This window comes from Colias philodice, chromosome 19, assembly GCF_061535455.1.
Source record: "Colias philodice isolate Cphi_HAF_F1 chromosome 19, ilColPhil1 Martin Lab GWU primary, whole genome shotgun sequence".
NCBI lineage: Eukaryota > Metazoa > Arthropoda > Insecta > Lepidoptera > Pieridae > Colias > Colias philodice.
This window is the reverse complement of record NC_143104.1, coordinates 10,425,762-10,446,745: the sequence shown is the minus strand read 5'-3', so window position 1 is coordinate 10,446,745 and position 20,984 is coordinate 10,425,762. Positions and strand designations below refer to the sequence as shown.

The window sequence follows — 20,984 nt, the reverse complement described above, 5'->3', positions numbered from 1 at the left end:
AAATTACCAGTACATACAATAATATAAGACTGTCCCGGAAACTATACATTTTTAGAATTGTTTCGTTTTCGGGGCAGCCAGAACATACAGTGTAGGTACACTTAATAGTATTATGCAGAAAGGTAGCATATTGTGAAAAAAGTGGAAAACGCATTTGGATTAATTGTATTATCATTTCTATACAATTAGACCGTAGACAAACACAGAAAGACAGAAAGTGATGTTTAATTATCTGTGACATTAAATATCTGCCAATGGTGTCGGGTCATTTTCTTTATAACATTAACTTGGCTATGATTTAGGTCAGATGTTAAGGGTTTATGACAGTCTATAAATAATGCTCGTTATGTTTACGATACTTACCTATAATAAGGAAATTTTCGAAATTGTCACTTTATTCGCTTTCTCTTTTCATAACACTTTCTTTTCAATTTCAGATATAATGGCAATAATTTGATTATTTCGTAACAGTTTATATAACAGATGAAATCGTAAATAATACCTCATGAGTATTAATAAAAATAACATAGTATTTTCATAGCGTTTCCGTATTATTGTAAAGTTTAGTACGCAAGGATTTTCTCTAGAAATAAATGCTAAGACCTTCTTTGAACACTATCCTGTACTAGGAAATTATTTTAATATGTAATGTCAATATTATCTGAATCCAGTTAAACGTAACACCGTTCATGCTTTCTTCGAACTTAGTTTTTCGCAAAGATTAATAAATTAGAATTACAGATGCGTAACAACGTTTTTTTATGCTTGAGGAATGGGTCTGCTTTCTTCCTTGTTTCCGGAAACTAATATTGTATAACTTTTTATAGTTGTTATAAATACTCAACGAAAAGGTATTAGGGATATCTAGTATTCTACCACTTAGAAACATACTTGAATTTAAATTTCATGAGTCAGAAATATATTAATTTATTGTTAGTGGCCAGTCCCCGTGTCTTTTTGTGACATTTGTAGCTTTTATCTAATTACGATAATTACTAATGAGTACATAATTGTACGCATATTGAAGGCATATTGTTCATTCATGATACATTTTGTCACTTATAACGTACTTGAAAATGACGAAGATGATATAAAAATAGCTATAAAACTCTATAAGAAGTATGGATGTCATATCTCTACGTTAGTCTATGGTAAAATACCCGCAGACACGCCGGATCCATCCATATATCAATCGGACGCAATCCACCGACATTTATTTACACCACGTATTTACAGCGCTATTTTAGGAGTAAATCTGTACACGTTTTGGGATGTTGTTAACAGATACGAGAGGTGTTTTTATACGGCTTCTATCTGCCAATATTGGGTTCGATCTGAGGGAGTTATAGACTGAATATGAAGATAGTTCCGTGTGATTCTAACGAAGAGATTTAGGACAAAGATGAGACAGGGTAGAGAACTAGCTCTTTATACGAATTAAATATTGTTGAGATGTCGTTGAGTCTTTAAAAGGTTTGTTTTAAAAGGTCAATACACAAAATACACTACCTATGTGATGAACACATCAAAATATAAATGAATAAGTATGTTTTTCATGAGTTATCTCACCACTATGTAAGCAGACTCATTCTTGAAAGTTATTTTGTTTCCTACTTTGGGGCGATGTGTAAAATGAATAAGTATTTGTTTAGGTAAGTATAACGTAGGTATATATTTTAATTATAATGTTTACAAATTATTTTGTGATGCAATATTCAGTTTGAATTTTACTTCCAGCCCACGTGGATTAATCTGCTTAAAATAAAACAAATATTTGTTCAAATTAAAACAAACTCAAACACTGGCGGTTAACCGAATTTAGCAACAATTCTATTTTTACCAATCCCCTTATTTTACGATATTTACTTTTCCCATTAAATGCTGCGAAATATGCAGCCATGTACCAGGCTGTCAGAGAACGCCAAGAGATCAAAAGAAGCCCAAGTATTAAGTCCGTAGTTCCTTGTTTATGTTTTGCAATGTGTTCAGGGAATTGTGTGAGTGTGGAATTTGTTTGTATGTATATTAAGTCAATCTTTGTTATGCTTGCGTGTAATATTTGCAATGTAGGATAAAGCAAAGATTTATTATAGTTTTATGGAGTGCTGGTGGTCGGATGAAGTTTAATGTTTCAATGCGATGATTCTTTCAATGATTCTTGGGTTACCGTCATTTTGTGGTTAAACGATTAGTGAAAAAGTATGTGAAAGTTACATTATTTTATACGTTAGCAGTCTATATTCTTTAGTTCTTGACTGCTATGATCGCTAGTAGAAAAAGGGGAGGAGGAAGAAATAGCATCATCACTATGGCGAATCCAGATTCGTATTAGTCCCGTTAAATTATTATAGTATACTACTCGAAGAAAAATAATGACGTTGATTGTAAAACATGATTCTTATAGATATTGCCTAACCTAATACAATACTTGAAAGCCTAAAAATTGTAGTAACCGTTTCTTATAAATTACAAACAACTACTAAAACTGTACCTGTATTGGTTGCCTGGAAGAGATGGCTACTAAAGCCATAAGGCGGCCATTTGTACATGTCTCTCTTTTGTATATGTAGGTATATCTTTTTCCTATTTGCAATGGTGTACAATAAAGCGTTTTTATTCATTCATTTATTCATATCTACGGTGCCTTTTAATACCAATAATATTAGAAGAATTACGTTTAAATTTAAACCACAAAGACATTCAACCATAAACACAAAGGCCAAGAATGCTCTTTCCGCTAATGAAAGCGGCGCAGATGAAGCTATTACAACAGTAATCATCAATATTACCATGGATTTAGAAACTCATATCGAACCATTGTTTACTTTAACTATTTTTAGCGTTTCTATCCACACACGGACAAACATAGACACCATTAGATCAAACATTGAGACATGAGAGGATCGAGATCAAATTGATTAAGAGTTTCAAGTCAATAACCATTATAACTATTTCTACAGGCCATTTTGGACCTTAATACTTTGTAATAAGGGCGCTTGAAAACTTGTATTGCGAGGTGCGAATTACTATTTCATAATATTTGTATTTCAAATACCAGTAGGCTTTCGTTGTCGATTTGTACTTATATTTTATTTAGTAAATTAATAAAAGGTAATTTTAGCATATAGTTTGCAAGGTCTGCTAGATGTCAGTATAATAGGAACGCTATGAATGAATTATTATTAGTCTTCATCTGAAATAACAACAATTTTTAGGACCTACAGCTTATTAGCTAATCGCTTTGATTGAACTTCATCTCTTTGTTTCTAATGTATTGATAGATTAATTTTGTAAAGCAGGATGGTCAAGATGTAGAGATTTTACATATTTTAATTCAAATGATGCAGGAATATGCGGGATTGCCTTCATACAAAATGACTTCCTGCCCCCCTAGTCAAGTGGTTTTCTGTTAGCGTAGCGTTCAATAGAATGGACTACGAATGTATGAGATTGACGTAGGCTGTAGATAAACGTAGGGGGGCTGCAGCTTTGTAACCAACCTAGACCTATGGTAAATGATCCTAGATCGATGGTAAATGTTAAAAATATGTAATGACGATTCAAAAGTGCTTCTAGAATAAGTCTAATTGAATAAATAAATGTTTGAGTTTCAGACACAGTCTATGTAGAGGAAATGGCCAAACTATGTAGTTATTTATTTCCCATTCAATGTTGCAGTTCCAGAAATCATACAGATGGTTATTAGAATGAATGACACAATAGTACTTAGTATAATATCATTACAGCTGCTATATTTACATTAAACACTAGCATTTGATTTAACGATAAGCGTAAGTAGTGTGCTTAATTTCGCTACCACGAATTTGTTTGCAGAGATATTTGGTGTTTACACACTGTGTTTTGTGATAATCGATATTTATATGTCCTTTATAAGTTTGCTAGTATTCATTTAGGTTAAAAATTCGAGAAAAAGTCTTTTTGTAGAGCTTGATGGCATAATTAATTTATCATATATTATATAGCCATTCATTTTCAATAGAAAACACCATAACTAAACAGAAACTTTGAATACTTTTTTAATAAAAGTAAGTATCAAATTGATTGTGAATACATAAAAAAAAAAGAATTTTATGAAAAGAGACAGAGTCAAAGATTCGACATTTCGTAATCTTTTTCTAATATTGTATCTTAGAAACCCCTATATCGAACATAACAGTGAGTAAACTTAGAATACAGCATATCAAATTACTTACAATAATTGATTAAAATGACTCACTCAACGGAGTAATTTTGGGTCAATTTAAAGTGGTCTAACTTTGACACAGTCTAAAATTTATCGTAGTCCAATTAAGTTGGGAATAGGTATCAATATTCGTGTCTATTGCCTTGAGGGATACATGACTCTACCTGAATTATTACATGTCTATATGTTGATTTACTAAGTACCTATAATTAATGATATTTTCTATCAATTATTTATTTGTGATCTAGTAATAGTATCTACTTTACACTAGACTGTTTTTTATTAACTATATTTGACATGAAACTGCCCAAGATTTCAAGTTACATATTTGTGAGAAACAAAATTCCGAAAAGAATCGGGTGTCTCTCCATCTTCTATTAAGTATCTGTATTCTGTATATACTAGTATACACATAATAATATAAATGAGCTCTTGAGTAAAAGGATCCTCTAAATTAGGTAATTGGTACAAACACATTAGTGCAGTCTGAATCTGAAAAGCACAGCGTCTTAATTGGGAGCTGTCAAATTGGGTGGGCGAAATGTTCTACTTTCAAATAAACCGCCATATTTATTTGACATTCCGCTGACACATGTCAGATTCTGCAATATTGGCGGGATTAAGAATCTTGTTTATTAACAGATGATAAAATTATATAAAATGTTACCGGTTTAGAACAGTAATCAAAAATAATCCGCTAAAATATGGCTTGTAAATATTACTATACATATATTTAATAGACTGTAGGTACGTAGCGTCTGGCAATGTTCATATTTAAATAAATTGTAGTGTAGTTATTATAAGTTTCAAAATCAATTAACGATATTAAAATATTAGCCAATACTATTTCATCAAATCCAGCTTTAAAAATTCATTCTTGTTCATCTGATCATACGATTTAGATTCGATATTTTGCTTGGCGACTAAAAGGATACTAAGCAATCCTCCTTTGCCTTCGAATTTGCTTTCAACCTGCCAATAAATCTTAATATTCTTGAATGGAACAGGAAATATCCATTTTATCATCGATTTGCGTCGTAATCGATACGAAATCGATATAGAATCGCAATTCGCACTCGATACACGTTTGAACGATTTGCGAAAGCTATTTAATTCGCTCCATCCCGTTGTAAAGTAACTGGAATGACAAATGGGAAAGGAAAGAGTACATTTAAGGAGCGATTTGTATGAATACCACCTTTTAAATGAGCCAATAATGTGATTGTTTAAAATGAAGTCGACGCGCGTGTGCCGTGACAAAGTTACGCGTGTAACTGATTAGAGAAAGTATTCCAAATTAGACTTTATTACAATCGAAGTAGAGTTGGCGATTCATTTTGTAGTGAGGTGAATGGGCGCTTTATGTTTGTATTAGAGAAGGTGGCGCCACTGTGCTATAGATTGCGCGACACGGACATCGATTGAAGTGTTATGGAATGCACAATGTGTGAGTAAAAAACTAGTGTACTGCATTAGTTACTGTAGTAGTTTGTTTCTTAAATATAAACTGCAGTATAATGCTTTTTCTTTTTGTACAATAAATATATCTATTAACATGATTGTCTTTAATTGTTAACCTACAAACAATTGCTTCTACCAGAGAAATGGTTATTCCTTATTAAATCCGCTTAAATATGAATTTAATAAGAAAATCGGAAATAGAGTGCATAATATTATGTGCTCATAAATCCGTAGTTACTAGTGGTCACTTGTATAATGTCATAGGTTATGCATAATCCTATTTTCCGTAATTTACAATTTAATAAAAAACGTCACATGCAATTTGCAAAAAGCTTTACAAACTATTAGCTCTGAATCAGATAACTTTATCGTTGCAACCAACGGCTGCAACCTTTTCATCGTCATCTTCCATCAATTTTGCACATTACGTGTAAAATTGTCACAATTTACACGTTTTAATCAAACACCAATTAAACCCTTTTCGCGATATTATCTCACCGGAAGTGTGCAATAAAGATGTTTATCAGTCCGACGAGGCGTGACATTTGTACAAGCGATCTTATACGCTGAATATAGACCAACTATGTTGTTGCTAATTATACATTATTTGTACAACCATTCATCTAATGGACTGGGATTTAAATTTATTGGCATATTTTTCTGGTTAAATTTAATGTTAGAGTTGAATATATTTTAGTACTAGCGGTCCGCCCCGGCTTCGCCCGTGGTACCTACATGTTTACGTTTTTTTTTCATAAGAACCATCCTCGTACTTCAAGGAATAGATTCCGCAGCGCACGCGATGACAGAATTTTTATTAAGGAAATTTTTACACCTTGGGTTACATTATTGCATTTTTGGTAAGGATCTCTAATTTTTTTAGTGAAGATGCAGCTTTCTAATGGTGAAAGAATTTTTGAAATCGGTCTAGTAGTTTATGCGTGAAAACCATACATACATAATTACAAACCTTTCCTCTTTATAATATTAGTATAGATAGATATCATCATCAGCCTGACATCATAATATTCGTTCCCACTGCTGGGACACGGGCCTCCTATGAGGGTACAGGCATCCACCATGCTGGCCAAGTGCGGGTTGACGATTTTATTATATAATATGTCTCTAATAGAGGGTAGTTTATGAAACAGTTAAGGCATTAAATAAAACAGAAATCACGGAGATAGCGAACAGTAGTTGTAGGTCACATAGTAATTGCTACTAGAACATACTTTATAGTACCAAGCGAGTTAGGTTTTAGTAATTATTCAGTAGGTTAGTAATTAGTTAAAAAAATAATAAAATTATAAAGCAAATTTTTGAATTTGAAGTCTGTATAAAATAACTATTTCCGCTGCGTTAGCTTAGTCATAACATATCGACCATAATATCGACACACTTCCCGAGTAACTGCAGGCCTTCTTATGGCATAATGTTATGGGCCTACTGACTTAACATATAAATAAATAAGTCTTCAGTAATTTTAATTATCAGGATATTTCCACTGTATTATGACATTGAAGTAAATATTACATAAGCAAAAACTGCTCTGAAAACAGAACTGCAAATTGACCTCGTGCTTTCAGGTATAACATTTCATAAATAAATATGATTTTATCATATAAATAGGTATTATGTATAATTGCGATATGTAGAAGGAATCGTCGTACATACGTGATGACCCATTTTAAGCAGTTTTAAATTTAATATTAGCAAAGAACTTGTACTTGTGCTATTCAGTACTTTATGCCCTATTAAACTTTATATTCCTTCATTTATACACATGGTGAAAATAAATAAATCCAAAATAATGAAGACGTGTGTAGTGTGTACCTCTGACATGGTGGTCTACAGTTGCATACCTATCGCGGGCCCCGACGCCGTCTAGACGGTACACTTTATTGCAAACGCGTGCATTTACATACAAATATTTATTATTTTTATACATATTTATTAGCAGCAGATCGATTTATTTGTCAGTGACGAGAATGTGGATTAATTATTTATGGCAATCGTGTCACGATCTTATTTATCCGGCAAGCGCTTTTTGCATTCGGATGTTTAAGTTTTAAGGTTATAGGATATGTGATAGAATTTTTCAAACATTGAAACTCTTAAATTTTTCTTACAGACATTTTATTTCAGATTGTTATAGCCACTGGTATTTTCATTGAATTACAGTACATTAATATTAATAAGTTAGTAATAAGTTTTTTCTTAATTTGATTGTAATCGATTTCACATTGTTTCTTTTTTGTCTTTTTCAGGATCCTCCAAGCTGAAATGAAAGAACGAATATTGAGTAAGTAGTATTGAGGACAGGACAGAAGAAAGTGAATATAAAAGGAGATGTTTTTAGAATGAATAAATAATTTTCCAGTTCAGAAGATTTACTTTTAGTTTTACATCATTAAACGTTAATTAATGTAGGTACATTCAATAGGAAAAAATGGTCGTCTGTAAAGTCGGTTTACTGACGATAGTTGAACGTGACAACGTCCGATTGTGCTTCTTTGTCGCTCGTTCCGCGCTCTCGCTTGCACTTCAATCCTTTACATGGAACGCCTCAGAGCGAGGTAACGCCGCATGAGTCATGTTTTTTCGTGCGTGCAACCGGCTTTATCGAATGATAAGACGTTGTCACGTCAATAAGTCTAACTTAGCATATCATGTTTTCTTTCAAGCATAAAGAAGAAATCCATAAAAAAAGAATCAATAGGTAATTCTTTGTATTAAAATTCATGAGACTGAAACAATCGATGACTTCTTCTGGAATTCAATATAACCAAAGTGTATCCTAAGTTATTCTATTTCCATGTCAACACAAAAGCAAGTGTGACGTAAGCAAGAAAAATGTAAGATTTACAGCTCAATAAATTAAAGTTAAGTAATGTTTTGGTAAATATTTGACAGAGTCAAATGGATTACAGATTGAACTGTCTCTCAGATGACTTCTCATAAATTATAGCTTATATATTTAGTAAACCGCAAAATTAGCATAGAATATATTATCATAGTCTTAATATTAGTAAACAATAATTTAGATAAATAGTAAGGAATAGAAAGATGCCATAGAAATAATAAATAAAAATAGATTTTCGATTGAAATAACGCCTACAATAATTTAATCACTTCTTTCTTCAGCTAAGATAAAATCCTATTATATCTTGATACTCTACTTATAGTCTATACCCTTTTATATGATTTATGAATATAAATACACATTAAATACTTGTAAAAGTTTATATCAGTAAATGAAATTGACTATATAAGTATTTTACATTGATTTTCATTAAACGTTGGGTAAAAAATATATTTCTTTTAGTATAATATTAATGATTACAATTAGCTGTGTTTCCAATGCTAATATTGTAGTGGAATCTGATTTAAACGGTAGTTTTTAATAAAAATTAACATTCCGCGCCTGGCTTTGTGTCAGATCAGAAGTAAGTTATAACTATGGTCCCATTTGTAGGGTGACCGTGCTTTTTGTAAAAGGCGTACTATGGTTTGGAATGTAAATGGACGACTAAACAATATATTATGATGTGAGAGTGAATTTGATTATCAGTTATTTTGTAACCTATAGAAAACGTAAGAAGTTAAAAGTAATAAACATTTTTTTTATAATTAACATGTCATAAACTAAACTGCAGAACTAAGGAAATACGTGAAAAGTTATGAAATAAACTAATAAATTTTTAATAAAATTTCCGTAATCTGAACTAGGTACTGTGCTGCAGATATACTTAGTAATTGCGAAGCTTTTTTATGTATGCATTTACAGAACTATACCAGATAATTATCTTTACTAGTTTCCTTAGTGCTTGAAGACGTGCAATATTTTTAATACATGTAGATAGGTTTGTGACCAATTAGTGGAACAAGGACAGATTGTAACACAGGTACCTTTGTGATAAGAACTTGCAAGAATATCTACTTACCTAATTAACTTAGTATTCTGATATAATCTAATTTCTACAAAGATTCAATTAAACTTCATATATTTCGATATAACATGGAAATATGCAATTGCAGCGTATTTTCCAAATAGTATGGCAAACAATAATATTAATATTGTTAAATAGTTACAAGTGTCTTTTAAAATCATATATGATAGCCACCCTCTAAACACCAAAAGCATTCTTCGAACATTCGTTAACTTTACGAGATATTTACCGCACGCCACACAGACATGATCAAGATTTTTCGTCAAACTTTTATATACAAAAGTCGATCATTTCTCTCCAAACTATTATCAATCTTATTACCAATTGATTAGAGTCCAAAATTCAAAACAAAATTATAAGAATTGTGTCAAAGGATCAATATTGTTACGGTGTCCACAATTTGATGGTGTTGACGGACTTAATGACAATGGTTTTATTTTCGGTTTAATTAGCCGCTGTTTTAAGATTCTTTTGTTTATATTGAGGAAGTGGGTTCGATGAACGAAAATGGCATAGGTTTTTATATTCATTGCATTTGTGGCTTGTTTATTTTTCTAATTTATTCTGGGATAAACTATATTATCATTATTAAATGACACAGGGTCCTCTACTACATTGGTTAATTACGGTAAAAGTGAAAATTTCCTACTAGAAAAATGATAATTAAACAAAACTATGACGACGCGGTTGGCGCAGTGGTAAAGTAACTGCCTACTGAGCCGACGGTCCCGGGTTCGATCCCCGGTCAGGGCAAATATTTGTGTGATGAACTCAATTATTTGTTCTTGGGTCTGGGTGTTATTATCTATATATGTATTTATTAAATATTATATTTATCGTCGCCTAGTACCCACAACACAAGCCTTAATTGAGCTTACTGTGGGACTAGGTCGATTTGTGTAATAATGTCCTATAATATTTATTTATTTATTTATTTATGAAAACTATTTCACCACTAATGATAAAATGTCGTACGCTATGAACAATATTCATTTAGTTATCTCTACATTTCATTTTAAAATGTAACCTATATCAAGAAAATTATAAAATCTATAGTTTATTATTAGCGAGTATTTAATTATACACATAATTTCCTTTGAAACGATCCTTGGCCATAATCTTACTACACATAATACGATCTTACTAATATTAGTCTGTAAAGGTATTTATTTTAGAAGATATTATTAAGATAATATATTATCTCGCATGTTTATCGCTACGTGGGCGGTTGTTTGCCAATTTCGGTTATAATTTTTAATTTAAATTTAGTGTTTGAGATATAATGTGTGGCTAAATCGTTCTGAATTTGTTTTAGTGGATCAGAACGCTAAATGTAGGTAGCAACGGAGTTTAGGGGTTCATATTTATATATCTTAAACCACTTAACCGATTATAATAAAATTCGCACACCATATGCAGTTCGATCCAACTTGAGAGATAGGATAGTTTAAACATGTAGGTACCACGGGCGAAGCCGGGGCGGACCGCTAGTTGTTATATACATATATATTATATATACGTAGATTGCGTAAATTAGTTCTGAGTTCTGACTTAAATAAAGCGTGTACCTTCTGTAAATAATTATTTCAAATAATCTACGGAACCTTTGTATTTTATTTCTTTAGGAAATAGTTTAAAATATATTTAATAAATATTTAAATCAGGATACGATCTTAGAACAGATAATTTTTTAAAATTATGTTTATTGATAAATCGCGTGATGAAAGAACTAATTTAAAATACGGCGGAGAAAATATATTATGGACACAATCACAAATTAAAATAGAAATTAAAAACAAATATTTTGCGAAACGAAATAATATGTCTAGTTTAGTAATGCAAATATATTTTATGTAGAAGTCGTTAATAGCCGATTGTTCCAGATATAACGGAGATTCTATTTTTTATTTTATTATCTGAAATTTTTCACTACTATATCTGTAACAAGAGCAAGATTGAAAACTCTTGCCTATTAAAAAAAAAAAAACATTTTATGAATGTTGCATGCCGCATAATATCTTACTTGTTACTTGTATAAATAAATGTACTTTCTTTCTTGCATACAAAATTGCTACAGATTTTCGTAAACTGTTGCAACAGGAAACATTTTTTATTTTATCAGACCCAGGCTCTAGCCCACCGCTTAAGCGACATTATAATAACATAAATTATCTGTATAAACTTTTATTTGACATTTAAATAAAATAGTAATGGAGTGAACGAACAGGTGCACTGTGGAATTCCTGCATAATGAGGGTTTATCTGATACATATATTTGCATTTTGGGCCGAATTTAAATGAATTGATGTTATGCCATTTGATACATTGCTTCGTTTATTCGATAAACTGTTGAAGGCAGTAAATGTTTTAGTTGATGGATCTAAAAAATTCAACAATAACCTATATTTCCCTTTCTTTTTAAACTCAAAACATTCATTTAACTTGATATCTTTTTAAAAAGGTAGAGAGATTAGATTTCCGTAGAGAGATTTTCGTAAAATTCAGAAATTATTTAATATCGGTTCGGAAACCTAATAGATATAGTACAGGGATTCACAATTGAAATTCTATAAATCTATGAAGGTTTTGCATTGAAATATTTTATCTTCATTATATTGCCTTCTCGTTTTAATGCATTTTTTTCTTCTAGCTTTAGTTATAAACACGCTCGTATATAGTTACTTACCATAAAGAAAAGCGGGAGCATTTAAACGGAATTCAATGTCTCCTTTGTAATTATCATCCCGGAAGTTTCTTGAGATAGTGGGAGGTATTTATTACATGACGGTATTCATAACATTATGTAACTTTTTCTTTCAAATACCTATAAGAAAGCTTATAATTATTAGGTTGCACCTATGATACATCACAAATGTGAGGTACTTAATTAAATTAAATAATTATAAAGTATCTCACAGTGTCATTTTTAATACAGCGAAGTAAAATTAGTATCTCAAATCAGTTTAATCTCAAACAACACATATTTAGTTCCGATCCCATCAAAAAAATAAACGCCAAAAGAAACCAACAAAATTCCCTGAACGTTTAACAAACAACCTCCGATCGTTACACACTCATAAATTCGAAATTATCGATCCCAATTGAGATATCACAATTTTAGGCAATAAAACTTCTGTAACAACATCAACCTTATTTCTATCGGAACTAAGACCATTTTCTCGTAGCCATTATGCAAATTGCTCATCAAATCCTTTATTATTTGCCGATCAGTTGTAACAAAGTTGAAATCGACTCTTTTCTTTTATTGTTACGCTTCAAATTGGTTTGTTATTGGCGTTTTATATTTTGTAGAGGCTGTTATAATTGGCTATTAAACGTACGACTACAATATTATAATGCTGCAGAAATTTATTCATTTAGTGTAGTTAAAGCAGTTTGTTTAGTGACATAATGTAAATTTTCCATTTACTGCTAGTATTTTGTAAATTCAAAACACTATATTACGACTATAACATGTGAGGGTTATGAAGTATTTTAATAATTAAAAAGTAGTCAAATAAATTTAAAAAACATCGTGGTACGTGATAGTAATTTTATGAAGAGGGAGAAACTACAATGAATCAAACTTCAATTCAATTCAACCTGATCTTGATAAACTTGTATTGTTGTCGAATTACAAATGTCGCTATAAATACCGTAGTGTTAGATTTTTAGACGTCCATGTTCTATCGAGCTCGTACGAAGACTTACAAATTAGGACAATGCAGGATGTGTGAGGCGGGTTCGCGCGTGATCACAACGAATCGTAAGTGGAGGTCCCAATAGTTAGCTGCACTGCCCTCGGGGGCTGAGGGTTGAACGTACGATTTTTTGCTTTTAGCTGCAACGGGTTTATTAAGAACATTTTGAAGGCCTGTGCATTTCCGCAAGGTTTGTGTGGAACTTTTGATAGGACTTCATTTATAATTTAAAGATGATTAAAAATCACACTAATATTATAAAGACGAAAGTGTGTGTGTATCAGTTAACCAGGTCCTACCAGACAAGATAACATGGTATAGGACAAATAAGTACGAAACACTAGATGGGCGAGTCAGACTCGCACTTGACTGGTTTTTGTTTTATGTTATTGCTTATTTTTCGGGTCTATTAGCCGTCCCCTACGCTGCGCTGACGAACGTTCCTGTACTTTCTATAATTTATTTCACATTGAAAATGATAAGATATATGTTACATGTTAATGTTTTTATAATCTGCATAAAATGGCCTTTCAGAAACTATTTTTTTATAAATCAAGTTTGATACAAAAATATAAAAATATACTGGTTTGTTTGGATTTTGCCACTGCCAAAAGTTTATTATTTTAAAGATTGTGACATATTTTGCTACGGAACCCTAAATAGTTTGGAAAATCCAAAAGTGCACGCCTCATAATTTTTTTTTAATAATTATTTATTAATTATTATTTTTGTTTATTTAATAACAATTAAACCACATCGAATCAGACCCTGAAAAATGAAAGGGTTCTATTCCTGAGCATACTCAAGCGTAAGAGAAAAAAAAAGACTCGATCAGTAAAGTATTTCGGTCGCTATCGTGTTAACAAGAAAAAGGATCCGCACATACAGACACACGGACGTCCAAGACAGAACTTTTTTAAACTGTTTTTTAACTAGTTTAAATAACAAAAATGACATCAAAAATATCATGAATGTTAAAAATAGTGTTTTTTCTTAATATGTGTGTGTATGTGTTATCTTACAAGTGCAATGTATGATACATAAAGACATTTTAAGTTTGAAAAATCAGATGTTTTGCGCGAAGTGACAGTAGTACCCACCTCAACGCTTCGCTTATGAGGCGTGCAAAAACTGGTATGGGGAATGAATCAGGCATCATCTAGTTACCTGATAACGACACCAAACTCGACTCAAAGGGCAAAATGAATCCGCCAGAATTTTTTTTCCGAGCGCCGGGCGCTCTGTTCTATAACCCCCCCTCCCTCCCTTCTGCCGGGGAGTAGACACTGGCTACCAGGCGATTTGGGCTTAGGTGGACGAGTACAACATTCGTGCCAAATGGCATTACTTTACTCAAAAATGTATACCTTTTCCCATAAGAAAACGGACTATTATAGTGGAAGCTACATGAGTCATTAAAATTATTAAGAAAGTGGAATTGTTACGGGAGAAACCGCAGATTTTTTTTTAGATATAATAATGTTGTTTGTCAATCAATAATTGAAATCGATAGTGAAAACGATCCATATTTTCGTTTCACAATGAAACACGCCACTTGTCAGCTATAAAAACATAATTAAATAGGAATGTGTGCCGGTTCGTTGACTTTTCTATGCTGTAGTACCAATTTGTAACAAATGCATGGATATTTTATCGCACTCGTAAAATAGTCGTAAAACCACACTCGTGCCGACGCCATTTTTATATCATGTCTGAAAAATTGTTTGTTGTTTATGTGTTGCGTAAATCGTACACGAAATTGATTTATGTTGTCATAATGGACTTTAATTGCTTGCTAGTTTGGTGGTAAATTATTTTGAAGTAGTGTTTTATGACAAATTTCAGTGTCGTGTTAAAGTTTGAGCATTTGAACATGAAATCGTTTGAATAAAAGCTTCCGGTGGGACAATTGGTGGCGTGTGTGTAACTAGCCAGTGATTTATAGTTCGTTTTCATAGTACGGTAATTTGTGTTGTAATCATTTATTGCTTGATGATGTTTTCCTTCACCTATTCGACTAGACGTAATGTGGATAATTTGCAACTACCAACCTTTTTATAAAATCAGCCGAATTTCTTACATGCTTTATATAAGTTTTTATCGGAGAACATAGGAGTAATTAAATTTACTAAGATACTTAAATAAATCTTAAAACTTGCCTAGAAATCGTAGCTTCAAAAATGACCTTAAAATAGAGACAAGAATATCATTAGTCATACTAGACTATATTAAAATTGGGATTATATTATGTACTTGGCAGGATTTGCCATATATTATGGTATATCAAAGGTCTATAAAATGGCTGTAACATTCGCTAGCAGACAAGAGTCGATCAGCTCACAATATCTTCGCTCGTAAAGGCACACCGTAAATGTTTGCTGTATAAATAATTGGAAATTTAATGCTGGGAAAACGGTATAGACTAGACTGAGAGTAAGGTTTGTTATTTTTCAGAATAAAGTAGAAAATGGTGACGATTTAATTAAGTTGTTAACAGAATTAAAAATAATTTTATCCCAGATCTAGGTAATATCTGCTTTGCTTAATTTACTACCCGAAAAGCAACAAATCGTAGGTCGTATGGAAAACATTAGAATTCTTAGAATTTGATTGCAAAACTCAAATTACTCAACCATTGCATCGGTTAATTAAACACACAATGTGTCTTTTGTTAAGAAAACATGAAAAATGATGCATACAATTTGTCACGTCTCGGTTGACGGTACATCTTGTTTGCAAGTCACAAAATTAACATTGAATGGTGTGATTTATCATGCACATATTTGCAGTTACAAGATAATAGGATAGATTAGTCTAAATTGATTGGACGGGCTCGCCTCTTTAGTACCGAAAGGGCATTGTGTGACATCAAACGATTGAAAATCTTCGGTCGGTTGCTTCGATGGTAATTATTGTCAGTATGTTTGATTAATATTATGTCAATTATAGCTGTCAGTAGGTTTGAGTTATCATCGTTTGGATCGATGATTCGCCGTCAGCTCTATATTACAGTGTACCTAAGTACAATTTCGCGGCGAAATTAAATCAAAGGTCAATCCTTACAGTACGTTGTTTACTTTCTGCTTTAAATTTTTTCCCAGGCCCTGTTTGAAAATATTTATTGTTTCAAGATCGCACGTTTTTACTCACCCACATTGAACTAATTCGCTTCGATAGAGGTTACCTAGAATATTACCTAACAAAAATCATACTTTTGGCATATAAAACTTGGTAAATTTCGACCCCCTTAAAACGATCACCACCCACACAATTATCATTAAGTTTAATGAACCATAAAAAATTAGCCTCTTAGTTAAAGCGCATAATTACGATAATTAAAAAATCGATAATTTTAAATCAATATTAATTGGTCGATGCACTACGCAATAAAACCTCACACTTGATAACTTATGATAAATAAGCACTCAAAAAGAAATAAAAAGGATTTTACGAGAAACCAATGAGGTGCGGTGTAAACACGACGACAGATTAAGTAATAAAACAGGCATTTTATTGTTATACTGCTTTTTTTAGTGGGTTTTTGTGAATGACGTTTGTAGCGTGTGACTTCCGAGTGTTGTGATCAGTTTACGGTCATTTTTAATCTGTGGCCTACACGAGCAGGGGCTTTTAGTATTAATGTATCGTAAAATGCGGGATTTCGTTTTATTGTCTTGCATCTAGAAATAGTACTGGAATAATTGAGTGGCTTTTTATGCGTGTTGGAGCGTTTACTTAGTGGAATGAAAAATAAATTAATAAATTGTTCGAGATAAGGAATAAGTGTAGAGAGATGTATCGTAAAAATTGGTGTTAATGTTTCGCTTTAGGAAATGATGGTGTTACGGTTGTTTTTTAGAAATTCTTGAATAACTAAACATGTTTTTGACGTGACAACGTCTTATAATTCGATAGAGCCGGCTGCACGCACGAAAAAACATGACTCATGCGGCGTTACCTCGCTCTGAGGCGTTCCATGCAAGCGAGAGCGTGGAACGAGCGATAAAGAAGCACAATCGGACGTTGTCACGTTCAACTATCGTCAGTAAACCGACTTTACAGACAACCAATTTTTTTTTATTTAATAGCAGGGAAGTATAGGACGTTTTGCAGTTTATAAAGTTGGATTTGCTGAACATTATAAAGCATATGCGGGGAATATGACTTGCATAACTACGACTAAACAGCACAGACTTCGCGATTCACTAAATTTGGTGCATATTGCACGCCTCATAAGCGAAGCGTTGAGGTGGGTACTACTGTCACTTCGCGCAAAACATCTGATTTTTCAAACTTAAAATGTCTTTATGTATCATACATTGCACTTGTAAGATAATACATACACACACATATTAAGAAAAAACACTATTTTTAACGTTCATGATATTTTTGATGTCATTTTTGTTATTTAAACTAGTTAAAAAACAGTTTAAAAAAGTTCTGTCTTGGACGTCCGTGTGTCTGTATGTGCGGATCCTTTTTCTTGTTAACACGATAGCGACCGAAATACTTTACTAATCGAGTCTTTTTTTTTCTCTTACGCTTGAGTATGCTCAGGAATAGAACCCTTTCATTTTTCAGGGTCTGATTCGATGTGGTTTAATTGTTATTAAATAAACAAAAATAATAATTAATAAATATTTATTAAAAAAAAAATTATGAGGCGTGCACTTTTGGATTTTCCAAATTATTTTTTTATTTATTTTTTTAATTCATGAATAGGTAAACATTTGGCCGCTGTTTCACCTGATCGTAAGTGACAACGCGTCCTAAGTTGGAGCATGTTTACCTAGAAGGTGCATATTCACATTTGCTTTCAATTTGGATAGATTGTAAGAAACTATGAAAACTGTAGTCGGTAGAGAGTTCCAATCCTTAGATGTTCGCAAGAGAAATGATGACGCGAATCGTTTTGTGCGAATGTATCTTCCTTGGTAAGCAGTTTAATGCAATTCCAAGAAGCAGTCAGCCATGGAGACGACTATAATATTCAAATAGCGAGATAATATGTTATAAATTATGAAAATCTTTTTTTTATTTAATGGTGTGATAGGGAAGCGCTTGACCACGATCTCGCCTGATGGTAAGCTGAGATGTGGCCTATGATGGAGCGCGCTTCCCTAGAAGGTACCCGTTCACTCTTCGCTTGAAGACCCCCATATTGTACTCGTCGGGGAACACATACTCTGTAGTAAAACTAAGAAAATCATAGGAAGACTGCAAATACTTTTAAAAATAAAAACCCCAGAGTTTATAGACAAACAAGACAGTTTACACAATTCACAATACTGGAGGCATGCGGTAACTTTCTCAATTTTATATCAATCGCTCCACCATATCGGTAAAAGTAGTAGCTATTAAGTTTATTACCACAATCAATAAGGTTGTAAGTGCTGGCCTTTTGTGTAATATCCTTTTATAAAGTTTAAAACGCCGTAAAGATACAGTTAACATGCAATAATTAAGTTGACTCAGATTAGAGAGTATTGCACGGGATAAATAAACCTGTGTAACCTGTAATGTCCACCCCATTGTGGTCGCGAGTGCCTTTGTTGTTATGCAAGTATTAGATAACTTTTTCTATAAATACACTTAACTACGAAACTATTTGTAATCTGTGATAATATCTATAAATTAATTAAATGTTGACACAATGATCTGAGTTCTTGCATCTTGGTCTTTCAGCATAACTTTTCATGAATCCACACTATATCGTCGAGCCTCGACTGAGAAAATATGAGAGGAGGTCTTTTAAGGTTTTGATGGAATTTTTGCACGAGAGACAACGAGATAAATGACGTGTTTACAAGTGTGATTAATTTTTTGATTTTGCATTTACTAGTATATATAGGCACGCATCAAACAGTGTATTTGTAATGAATCATATTATCATCCCTAAAGTTTATGTTATTCAATAATAATGAAGAAATAATTAAAAGAAATTTCAAAGTCCGTCCAACAGTTTCAGAGCTTGGTGGACACGAACAAAAAGAAAACTTAAGAATACTATATGCTGTATACGATATATCGAAGTGAGAATAATCAAACATGAACAAAAATAGGTGTAATTTTCCTCGCCTCATAACTCACGCCGCAGTTGTACACAATAGACCAAAACACACGTTTATGATACTATCACTAGACGTGAATTTACTTAAACCGGTATCCAGACATTATGGTATTGCTTCTGGTTTACATGATAATATGGTGATACATATGGAAAAGCCTTATGTGCTGTATGACGGACTTAGTATAAATTAAGTTTGAGATTTTGCTGAATTTTATAGCTTCCGTAATATATTATAGTAGATTTATTTTCATCTTGCTAAGTTGCTGCCTGTCTATAATTTATTTATATTGTAGCTTGTTCAATATGAATTATGCAGAGCTGCGTTGTTTCTAATTTGGCAGGTTTGAAGTCGGAAAAGCTCTTCTAATTTGATAAAAGTTATCAATAACTTTTTACTCAGATATTGTATTGTATTCGATAAACAATAATTCACATAAATGAGCTGTATAAGAGTACTGAATTAAGCCGATCCTGAAACCTATGTCATGACTCATGATTATCGTAAGAAAATTTGCAGTTCGAAAATAATAAACATAAATTACCTAGTAGGATGTAATTTTATAAAAGTTTCAAATGCAAAATATTTTTGAATTTATGAATTTTACTTTTGTTAGTTTAATAAATCAATTTATAAGATAGATTCGTGAAATGAGCTGTTTAATTTTCATTATGCGTTCTTGCTCAGCCATCCACTGCTGTATGTGTAGATATTTATTCGTGTTTATGTATAAATTAGTTATTTACGTGCTAATAAAATGTTATTACTAAATTATTGAGTACTTATTTGTCCTTTATATAAGTAATTCGCTTTAATGTTAAATGCATATACGGGATTTGCATCGATATTTTATTGAAATTACTTAGAGAAAACATCCATAAATACGCAAATGTCTCCTCCGCTCCGTAAAACATTGACAGTGACATGAATAAGGTATAGGCAATAGCGAATAATATACGGCTTAACTGCTATTTTATCAGATTTCCACTTGAGCTCAAATACAGTACTAACTGCAAAATATATAAAGAAAGCGTTATGTCACTCCAAGACTTAATTAACAAAGACCACACTGATTTCTATAGAATACTGCACCCGGGCATAGTATTTCAAAGATACTTGTCCTGACATAATGGACTTTGTCTATTATACACCGCTATATAAATCCCTGTATTCTAAAATTACTGCCCGAACAAATCTATAATTAATGTCTATCTAATAATAATCACAGTAGACAACAGATATTACTATTTAAATATCGATTTCATATAAATTTTGATATAATGAGATATTGGGAAGATAAATATCGAACGTAATTTAAACGTTATTAAACTTTATGAGGTGTTAAATTTGAGATAAGTTAATCAATAATTTAATATCCTGAGACCACACCGACACTCGGCAGTCCACCCGCGCACTCAAAACATTTGTATAAGAGGAATAATGCGTGGGCCATAATACAGCCTTGGTGCACGCCGGGCGAGCTGCGGCTAACTTTGTGACTCACGCACCTTGATGGAACGTTTTAAAGGCACTAAGCCAATCAAGCGTTTAGTGCTACATGAATATAACATAAATTACATTTCATGAAGAGCAGACGCAA

The 20,984-nt window shown here is 32.3% G+C and overlaps 2 protein-coding genes across 2 annotated transcripts in view; both read left to right on the top strand.

Moving 5' to 3' along the window:
* Positions 1 to 20,984, top strand: part of LOC149480164 (uncharacterized) — a 381,320-nt gene that overhangs the window by 165,439 nt on the left and 194,897 nt on the right. The gene's annotated exons all lie outside the window — the stretch shown is intronic.
* The window catches only part of LOC149480168 (uncharacterized), a 180,127-nt gene that overhangs the window by 35,044 nt on the left and 124,099 nt on the right, over positions 1 to 20,984 (top strand). Inside the window, exon 2 of the mRNA XM_089707300.1 lies at positions 7,933 to 7,967. The gene's annotated coding sequence lies outside the window, so the exon portion shown is untranslated. The remainder of the gene's footprint in view (positions 1 to 7,932; positions 7,968 to 20,984) is intronic.